Genomic DNA, 11388 nt, shown 5'->3' on the forward strand with positions numbered 1-11388 from the left:
TGAATTTCCCAACCCTACAATGGGGCGGTAACTGGGTACTCTCAGGTTTTTTAATTCTAGCCTCCAAGTTTGATTGCTCTGATCATCTTAGTTTCTGAGATATGCCGTTTGTAATGCTTTTGCAAAATTTTTCTTAGAACTTAAGATCCAAAATAAAATCGAAATACTCAACACTAGTTTGAAATACTCAACACTATGGCGAGGTGCTCTGAAGGTACTCTCAGGTGGGTTGCCTGGACTTCAATTATGACTGCTCAACTAAAAGACTCTTATATAGGTCTTGCTTGATCCAGTTGTCTCAAGTTTCGTTAAGGTTATCAAAAAAGCGCCAATCATAAATCGTTTTAGAGATTCAAAGAGCTAGAAGGGTATCTATTTTTTCTAGATAATTCGAAAGTTGAGATTTTTTCAACTAAGTCAGTGTTTTTTTTAATGTTTACTTGCGATCATTACTCGTTACCCTTCCAATCTTCGATTGGCTATGTTTTTATGGTTGCATTCGTTTCGCTATCTAGCTTACATATTTTTTATGTATCAGCAGCTTTTTATGTTCATTAATCTGTTTGAAGCACCGGAAGTGCGTTACACGCTAGTTTTTTTATCAGCTCAGAATTTTTTAGGCATGAAGAATTTCTGCTTAGGTATTTTCGGCTTTGTAACCGTTTGGTAATTAAAATTCAAGTTCAATCAACCATCCTTCGAATTTGGCGTAGAGTTAGCACAACTGCGGGAGACGTCAAAGGCCTGTGGTTCGAATACGGTCGGGATCTGTGTTTTGTTTTGCGAACCAGAGTTTTTGTGCTTTTTCGTTTGTTATTGCTTTCCGTCGGTTTGTTAGTTGGCTTAGTTCCTGTAGCCCGAGTTTTTTTGAGGGTTCGGCTTTTTGAGGGTTTGGAAAGATATTTCACCTGTGATCATTTTTCGTAAAGTTATGGGGGTTTAAAAGTTGCCAATTTGGGACAATGAACGCGCGATATATTTGACGCTATTAACGCGTGAGCTGAGATTTAATCCGAGAACTCGTTTCATAATTGATTTGTTACTGGGAGCGAAGTTAATCACTTTGTACTTAATATGGCGTGTGGGTGATGATTTTCACAAAAAATCTCAAATTAAAAAAACATCATTTTCATTTTAATATATTTAATTTTTTCACGTTATTACTGATCCATAGACTGCTGCATTAATTGAGGCATGTTAGTTGGTAAATTTGTTTTTTTTTAATCAAATTGACTGGTAGTGCTAATGCGTCATAATTGGCCTGCGTCACTTAAGAAATTTTGCAGACTCAATTTTTACTCATTCAGTTTTTCCCAGTAGCGTTATCGGTCATATTTTTGCTTGTGTATGCCAAGTGCAACTTCGCATCTGTGTTAATATTTGATATTATTTGGACTTGTAGCATGTTTTGTTTTGTAACTGGCAGAAGAATTCACAACGGATGGGGTTGACATTTGCCGATGAGCATACAGTGAAAGTTTTTCAGATGAATATAACTTGGACTCAGGGGATTCCATTATTTCAATTTGTCAATTTTTGTCCCTATAGCACATTGCTCAGTTGCAAAATCCGTTGATTATCTTATTTCAAACAAAAGAAACGCTTGTGGAAGTAAGCTCAAGGAACCTAGTGACGACACTTATTTTGGCGGTGAGTTAAGAGTTGATGAACATAATTTGGACTCTTATATAGGTCGTGATATATTTTTTTCGTGGTTTCAGATTTGATTTTTTTGTTCTCTTCCTTGGATAAAAAAAAAGGAAGTCACACTCCACTACGGAACAGAAAAAGTGTACAGTGTCTCGAAAACGTGATGGAACTCTAGTTTTGAACGTGGAATTTGTTATTCAGATTTCCCAGCGGAATAAAAACTATTTTATTGATCCAGTTTTTGCAAATTGGGTTAATTTGATCAAAAAGGTGTCCATCATAAATTGTTCAGGAAATTCAAAGAGCTTTAAGGCCATCTATTTTTTGCTTTTTAATTCGAAAGTTGAAGTTGTTGCAAAAAACGACCGCTTCTCTTTTCTGTTTCTTTGCGTTCATTTACTCTTTTCAAACTCTGTTGACAATGTTTTTTTTTACTCTTGCGAAAACAAGTGTCTTGTAATCGGGAACTAGTTTTTTTCTCGATTACAACTTTTCTTACAAATTTTAAGTTTGCTTTCTTTATTGAATCTTAACAACTTCCAAATTCCTTTATATTGGCCTAGGTAAAATTTGGTAAAATTTGATTTTTCCTACTTACGTTTAGCTGCTCAAATGTTAACGGCATAGTTGCAGCGTTGCGGATTTTTCTTGCGCTGTAAGCAAGTATCATTGTAGTTGCGAGTTTTGTTCATTGAGCTTCAGGGGGGGGCCGAACTTTAATTTTTTTATTATAAAATAAGTTTTTTCTGCTCAACTTGTGTCTGCTCTAAGATTGTCAGCTTTGTTTCCGCTTATTTTTTTGTTGTTGACAGTTTATAATTCATTTGTATTGTCTAGATTTTTGTCTGATAAAAACAAGTATTATGAAAATGTATGGGATTGGGTTTTTTAAAGCAAAATTTCAGTTTTTCTCAAAAACTGTTCAAGTTTTTTTTTCGAAAAAAGGTGTCAATGGAAAGAAAAATTAATCCGCTGTGTGCTTACATACTCCCCTAGCAGGCCTCCATTTAGCCTATGAAGGAAAGTTCAAAAAAAATTTTAAGGAAAGCCTTCTTTTCGGAAGAGTTTTTTGTAAAGAGTTTTTTTTGTAACTTTTCGTGTTCAACCTTGTGATAAGCAAAGGTATTGCAATCGGGTCCTAGATTTTTTCCCGAAGATTTTTTGTAGAAATAGCGAATTTAACTTCTGACATGCTCAAATTTTTGAAGTAATAAGTAATTTTTGACTACCATAATTAAGTAGTAATAAGGTAAAAATTGTTTCAGATAGTAATTAATTTTTCAAAAAGTTTCTCCAATTTGTTTTGTGTGTTCGTGGTTTTCATTCTAGTTTCTATCGGTTTATTTTGCGGTTTAAGGGTTTTTAAAAATTCATAAAATTTTTCATGTCAACAGTTTTGTTTTCGGCTCAACAGGTTTCGACACGAAATTTGTCGACCTTGCTGACGGTCGGTGAGTGATTTCCAATTGTTTTTAAGGCATTTGTTGAACTTCATCCGATACAAGTAAGAAGTTTTTGTAGCTGTAGTTTTTCCAACTCTTTCAAGTTTTATTTTCAAGTATTTTTTTGGCTGTTTTGTTCTGCCACAGGTGTTCATCAAAATGAGTTTCAGTTTGAAAGAAGAGCATTAAAAAATTTCGTTTTTTAGGCGATTTGTTTTCTTTTACGAGTCGGTGGCTTGGTACATCGCAATTGGTGCGAAGCTCAGCTTCGCCTCTGTGTTTCACCTTTGCGATAAGCAAGGATATTGCATTCGGGTATTAGACTTTTTTCTCGTAAATAACTTTGACTCTTCTCCTGAACTCTTTCATGTACTGGGCCTTTCTGTTGCAACAGGCATGTTTTGAGCACGATATCATTTTAGGTATCCGGCCTATTCGAATTTTGCTTTTTTGTTGGTGATAATTTTATCAACTCAATTTAATAAAATTTCATTTTTTCGATTTTTTTTCTCTTTTCGGCTTAATTAGTGTCGGCTATTTTTATTTCGACTCGGTGGCCTCTTATTGCATCGTTTGATAACCGAAAAAAGTTTTTATGTGCATGTGTGTTCTGAGGGGAAGGTGAGCATGAATCTATCTATCTATTATATATTTAAATGCTGGCTTCACTATCTCGCCATGTTTAAGCTTTTTCAACGTATTATTTTTGCATGTTTAACAAAAGAATTTTTGCACGTTGCAATTTTTTTTTCAATTTTCCAGTTTGAATTCAGTGTTTTTTTTGTCAAGATTGAAATTTGTAACCCAAAAATGGGATGCTATAAGGGTTACCATAGGCGTTGCGAATTAGGCCCCCAAATAAGAATTCAAATCTTTTTTACTTTACGAGATAAGAAGATTCTTGTGAGTTTTTCAACAGTTTTCATAAATTTTAGATTTAAAAAATTCCAAATAGAAAAGGTTGAATTCTCAACTTTATAACATGAGGTGCTGTTAGGGTACTCTCAGGCGTTGCAAATCTTGAATCCAATTTTAACCGCGCAAATCTTTTCATGTTCCGAGATATGACTTTTTTTAGGTTTTAGTTATGACATCAGATATAACATCAGAAAATTTAGATTTGAAAAATTCCAGAAAAGTTTAAAATTATCAACCCTGTAGTCGGGTGCTTTAGAGGTACTCTCAGGGATTGCAAGTTGTACCCTCAAAGGCGACTGCTCAAATGCCTTTAATATGACGTTTTTTTCAATATTTCTCTAAATTTTTCTAAAGAACTTGTATTAAAATGAAACGTTTCATAATTTGAATTTCCCAACCCTACAATGGGGCGGTAACTGGGTACTCTCAGGTTTTTTAATTCTAGCCTCCAAGTTTGATTGCTCTGATCATCTTAGTTTCTGAGATATGCCGTTTGTAATGCTTTTGCAAAATTTTTCTTAGAACTTAAGATCCAAAATAAATTCGAAATACTCAACACTAGTTTGAAATACTCAACACTATGGCGAGGTGCTCTGAAGGTACTCTCAGGTGGGTTGCCTGGACTTCAATTATGACTGCTCAACTAAAAGACTCTTATATAGGTCTTGCTTGATCCAGTTGTCTCAAGTTTCGTTAAGGTTATCAAAAAAGCGCCAATCATAAATCGTTTTAGAGATTCAAAGAGCTAGAAGGGTATCTATTTTTTCTAGATAATTCGAAAGTTGAGATTTTTTTCAACTAAGTCAGTGTTTTTTTTAATGTTTACTTGCGATCATTACTCGTTACCCTTCCAATCTTCGATTGGCTATGTTTTTATGGTTGCATTCGTTTCGCTATCTAGCTTTCATATTTTTTATGTATCAGCAGCTTTTTTATGTTCATTAATCTGTTTGAAGCACCGGAAGTGCGTTACACGCTAGTTTTTTTATCAGCTCAGAATTTTTAGGCATGAAGAATTTCTGCTTAGGTATTTTCGGCTTTGTAACCGTTTGGTAACTAAAATTCAAGTTCAATCAACCATCCTTCGAATTTGGCGTAGAGTTAGCACAACTGCGGGAGACGTCAAAGGCCTGTGGTTCGAATACGGTCGGGATCTGTGTTTTGTTTTGCGAACCAGAGTTTTTGTGCTTTTTCGTTTGTTATTGCTTTCCGTCGGTTTGTTAGTTGGCTTAGTTCCTGTAGCCCGAGTTTTTTTGAGGATTCGGCTTTTTGAGGGTTTGGAAAGATATTTCACCTGTGATCATTTTTCGTAAAGTTATGGGGGTTTAAAAGTTGCCAATTTGGGACAATAAACGCGCGATATATTTGACGCTATTAACGCGTGAGCTGAGATTTAATCCGAGAACTCGTTTCATAATTGATTTGTTACTGGGAGCGAAGTTAATCACTTTGTACTTAATATGGCGTGTGGGTGATGATTTTCACAAAAAATCTCAAATTAAAAAAACATCATTTTCATTTTAATATATTTAATTTTTTCACGTTATTACTGATCCATAGACTGCTGCATTAATTGAGGCATGTTAGTTGGTAAATTTGTTTTTTTAATCAAATTGACTGGTAGTGCTAATGCGTCATAATTGGCCTGCGTCACTTAAGAAATTTTGCAGACTCAATTTTTACTCATTCAGTTTTTCCCAGTAGCGTTATCGGTCAAATTTTTGCTTGGGTATGCGAAGCGCAACTTCGGCTGTGTAATTTTCTTGAAAAACAGTTGAACAATTTTCGGCCTAGTTTCCGTCGGCTCATTTTCCGTTTTTAATGGCTTTTATTTTATCGGCCTGCTTTGTAGATCATGGATTCTAATTGGATTTGATTTTTTTTACGTTGATTGAAAGTTGTAGTTTGTCATTTTACGAAAGTATGGTTTCCAATAATTTTGTTTTTGATAGTTTTTTTTTTTAAATTAAACGGTTTTGGCTTAAGTTGTGTCGGCTTTGTAGTAGTTTTGATATATGAAAAATTTATGTTAGACAAAATCAATATTATCAAAATGTATGGGATTGAGTTTTCTTGAATTTTTTTTGTCACTTTTGAATTTTTTGTAGTTTGGTAGAAAACGGCTCTTGCGATTTTCAAAAAAGATATCAATAAAAAAACTCCTGTTCATCTGTGTGCCTGCATAATCTTTTAATATCTTTATTAATGTACCTTACTCTGAACGGACTTCGAAAATTTCTTTGGGGGGAATATTTGCCCCGAATTTTTGAATTTTTTCTCGTTTTCTCAAAAACGACTCTCCCACATATGAGATTTTTGGCTTATTGAATAGAACGGTTTGTCGAACATTTTTCCGGATTTGCTGCTACGCCCAATTTTTTTTCAATAAAACAGGTTAAGGCCCTCGGAAAAGTCCACTTTTCGCTTTTTTTGAACGTTTTTTTGTCTTCTCGATAATTGATGTCACAAGTCTGAAGTTTGGGTTCAATCGTTCAATCGAACCAATAGGTTGTGGAAATTTGCTTTGAATTATCGACTATGCCCAGTTTTTTTAAATACAAAAGATATGGCCCTCGAAAAAATTAATTCTTGGTTTATGTATCGATTTTCGAAACTATTTAACTTGTTTTAGAAAACTTCCCTCCCATAACTTGAGTTCTTGCGTGCAATCGAAACACAAGGTTGTGCGAATCTCTTCTGCATGAGCGGCTTTTCCCAAACACAATTTAAGCACAAAAGATATGGCCCTCGAAAAAGTTATGAAACTTTTGTACCGTTTTGAAACTTTTGACTTGTCTCGAAAACTACCCAGCTTCTTTTTAGATTGAGTTCAATCGAAAAACCCGATTTCGGAAATATTTTTTGCTTTAGCGGCCGCTTCTTTTTTTGCAGAAAAATGTTATGGGGTTCGAAAAGTCTTTGAACGTTTGACCGTTTCTTAGAGTTTTTTGAACGTTTGACGTTTGAACGTTTTTGAACGTTTGACCGTTTCTTAGAGTTTTTTTGACTTTTCTTAGAAACTACCCTATGAAATCTTAGATGAATGGTTGAAATAACCGATGGTGATACTATTTCCTACAGTAGCGGCGACTCCTCATTTTTTAAAAGAAAAATGTGATATCTCTGGGAAGATTTCTATTTCTCAAAAGTAACGAAACAACTAAGGTTTTTGGCGAAGTCTAATTTTTGATATTATTCAATTTGTTCCGCATCAGTATAACAAATTCCAAAAACATCTAACAGTTACCTCTAGCTTTAGCTGGGTCCCTTGTTATCTTTTATCGAGATTTACAAACCTTTCGGTTTACTTTTGGTTTTTTTCACATTTTTCATTTTTTTACTTATTTTATATTCGTAATGCATCGCAGGTGTTGCAAAGCTCCGCTTCGCCTCTGTGTAAAAATTATCCAACAGGTAGCTCCAGCTTAGACCGGACCACTAGTAGGTGCAATAAAGTAGCCACAAAATTGTTGCCTAATTTTTAGTTTTGGTTGTATGAGTATTAATTTTCAGCCGCTCGTATTTGGTTCTACCCAAGTGGCTCTAACCACTGCTGATTTTGCACGCTGAACTTTGTTCCTATTTGTTCGTTCTATTTTCACATGCGAGCGTAGTATTACATTAAGAATCTATTTTTTTTCTAAACCAACTCGCGATTATTGGCACAGGAGTGGCTAGTGTTTGGCTATTGTCAAGCGACCGTGGTGCAGATGCGAGTATGTGATACTCGTAATCTGCAGGGCGGAGACTCAATTCCGGCATACAGCTAAACTTTTTTTAAGGCTTTTAATGTTACCGTTTTTCTTTCATTTTTTCTTAAGATCTTTAGAGCTCTTTCTTGCCGCTTTCTCGCTGGTATTTGAGAAAACAACCAGCAACTGAAAAAATAGAATAAATACTTTAATTTTACCATTTTATTTCGTGTTTGATTTTTAAGGGTGATTAATTTGCAACTGTTGTGTTACTTGTGATTGTTTCGTGCTTGATTTTTCCTGTGGGGCTCGAACAGGACCATATGTGCCCTTATTTAGATGGTTTAGTCACTGTACCAACCAGTCTTATAATGGCGCAGAGAAGAATTAAGCATTAGCTCATCGAGAATTACTAACTCAATATCAGTTGTTTCTAGTATTTCTGCCTAATAATTTTTTCTAAATAAAAAAATTGTGAAATGATTAAAAAATTGTCAATTCTTGCATTTTTGCAGACTGGTCAGCATCGTGCCTTGCGAATTTGGCTCAATACGCAGGGGCCAGGGTTCGATCCAGCTGAGACTATTTATGTTTTGTAGAAGTTTAATGGAAATCAAACAAGTAAATCTGCCGCCTATTGTAATATAACACCGGTTTCTTGGACAAAAATGTTAATGCTGTTCCTCGGGTGTGATGTATTAATGAAAAACGAGAAAAAGACTGTTTTTTTTTTCGAATGAAATTGCTTTCTGTTTCGGGAGTTCAGAAAAGCTTAAAATTTTTTGACAGACATATTTGCTTTTTCCTAGCCTTTTTGGCTTGTTTATGCACTGTCAAAATTTTTTTAAAATTGCTAAAACAAGTAGTAAGAAACTTCATCTACGTTAAGTTGATTTCATCCTATGTTCATCTTAAATTCATTTGCAAAATGGAAGTTAATATACGCTCTCCAATAGACGGTGCGAAGAATGCGCTCGGCTTTAAGTTTCAAAAAAGATTTTGAATCGTAGCGTTTGCAGCACAAAAATAAAATTTACATATTGATCCATGTTTCCGTGCAAAATGTTTGTTCGATCTATAAATTGTCAAATATAAAGGTAGTTGAAGATAATTCACGGTTAACTCAGTTTGAATTCACTGTATCTTGAAGTATCATTTGTCGCACAAATCAAGTATCGTCACAGGCTCCCTGAATTCGGTGTCCTACGTTTTAACACCACTGGAATTAACATCGTTGTGCTTTTTTACCTTATCTTCACTCATGTAAAATTTAAATCTCTGAAATTTTATCTCCTATTTGTTTTAACATAATGGAACCTGATCTAAACTACATTTTATGATTGGATAAATTAGATATTTTACCAATGTAAAGTATTTAATATTAACCAATCATGATCCATCTGACTAACAATCCACTTATTTGTAAGTGCTGAAATTACTTGTAATTTCAGCACCAGAGAGATTTAAATTTAACTTAGAAATTAGTTGACTCTCCAAGAAGACTTCAGCAACCGCAATAAACCAGTATACCCTAGATCTATTGAGCCTAGCAGAGACTAGTTAAACAACCTGAGACTAGATAGTATAAGAGTAAGATTAGGATCGGTATTAGACTAAGAAGTTGCACGAATCTATCCGGCCGAAAATAAGATAGCGTGACGAGCAGACGGTGTACCCTATCCGAAATTACTCTATGAGTTATACCCATCGGTCATAACTCATCTGGTGCGACCATAAGTCTCGAACAAGACCTTAATAGCTTAGAATTAACCAATAATAGATTAGAATTTAGACAAAACATTTACAAAATGTTATACGACAATAATTTAATCGAAATGTCTCTACGACTCAATAGATCAGAGCCAATATTCCGAACGATAACAGAACTACCCGGAATTGGAAGAAGACCTCGAACCAGAGACGACATACGACAAAGCAGAAACTTACCATATAGTTATATGATAGTTCGGCAAAAGCCAGAACAAACTTTTGTATTTAGAATACTACTAGCAATGAATTTAGATTTTCATTTGCAAACATAAAATTTTGAAGTCAATCTTCAAAATCATTACAGGCGCTAAACAAAATTATTAATATACAATAACGATTGATAAAAAGAGCTCAGATCGTTTTCCTAATTTCTGCAGTAATATACAAAACATGTTTAAAAAATATTTATTGAAAAAACAAAATAAAAATTAGTAGCATGACAATAAATGGTTAGTAATTATAAATCATCCTGTTGTTCCAGCTTCATCACCTAAACATAACAGCATTCATAAGCTCACTAATATCATAAAAATACTAAATCTTTTCTTTACACAAATTTAAATCATTTTAAACTTAAATTCACTTAATTTTAAAATCAGATCATCAAGGCTTATCCTTGGATCTTAAATCATTTTCTATTTAATTAAATTTAAAACTTGATCATCAAGGCCTATCCTTGGATCAAAAAGAACAACTTTGTTCTCCCCCACCCACTTAATTAGTGTCTAACGACCTCAAACGTCGATTCACAATCCAACCCTTTAAAAAAAAAAAAAAAAAAAAAAAAAACCCAGGACTAATAGAAATTTTTGAACAAAACTAATCATTCAAATTAGGATAAACAGTGAAGAACTTCGGTTATTCATCCTTCACTTGATCCCCCCTCTTACCAGACCCAGGATAAATCTTAGACTTAGTAAGTTTAAAATAGTATCTAACGAACTACTCGCGTTCTAATTATACCTGAACCTTGTGGATCGATTTACTATTCTCCAACCCTGAACACAATCACTACCCTTAAGTAAGATTAAGTAAGTTAACACCTTAGCTTATACTAGCCACGAGAAAGTATAAAATCATTCTTCGGAATTGATATACTTTTCTCCCCAACACTGAACAAATAGACCCAGGTTAGGCTAACAAAAAATCGTAAGGACTAACAGTTTAAGCAAATAGAAATCATTTAACAACCTTTTGCACCCGTCATCCTAAACCTTATGTCATTTAAAAACCTAGGAAATAAACAAACAATCGTTTTACACAATTGTGAAATAGATAACAAAAAATACGACCTTGTAATCACACCTCATACACAAACAGTTGGATACATTAGAACAAAACGACAAACATTAAAGAGAAAAATAATAACTAAACAAAGACAACTAACACGAAAAAGATTTTCAAAAAATCGAAACGGATTTTCAGAATCAAAAACCAACAGTTTAGACGAACTTTATAAACTAAAAGAATCAATAGATAAAAATTGCCCAATTCACGATCAATTATATTTCTCTGACTCAGAAACAACTTCAAATTCATCAAAAAAAGGAAAAAGAAGAATAAAAAAGCAGTATAAACACAAACCAGTACATTTATACAATTGGAATCAACCAATTAGACACATTGATAATTACATATTAACAGTCATCGAACGAAAAAATGAGCTAAACGCACACCCCAGGTGAAGAAAGTCCAGATGATGATGATATCTTCCCCTTTATCGTAGATGCAACCACTGATAGAGGACAGCATATATTTTGCAAAAATTTACTCTTAAATTTGTTTGAACCCGGAATCAGTCCATGTAAAACAGAGTTCCCAGATGTAAAAATCAAAAGACAAATTATCGATCACTATCTAAAAGATATATGTAATCTAACACAACAATACGGAATCTACTCCATAGAATTCAACTC

Source organism: Symsagittifera roscoffensis, chromosome 9 (assembly GCF_963678635.1).
Source record: "Symsagittifera roscoffensis chromosome 9, txSymRosc1.1, whole genome shotgun sequence".
Classification (NCBI taxonomy): Eukaryota; Metazoa; Xenacoelomorpha; order Acoela; family Convolutidae; genus Symsagittifera; species Symsagittifera roscoffensis.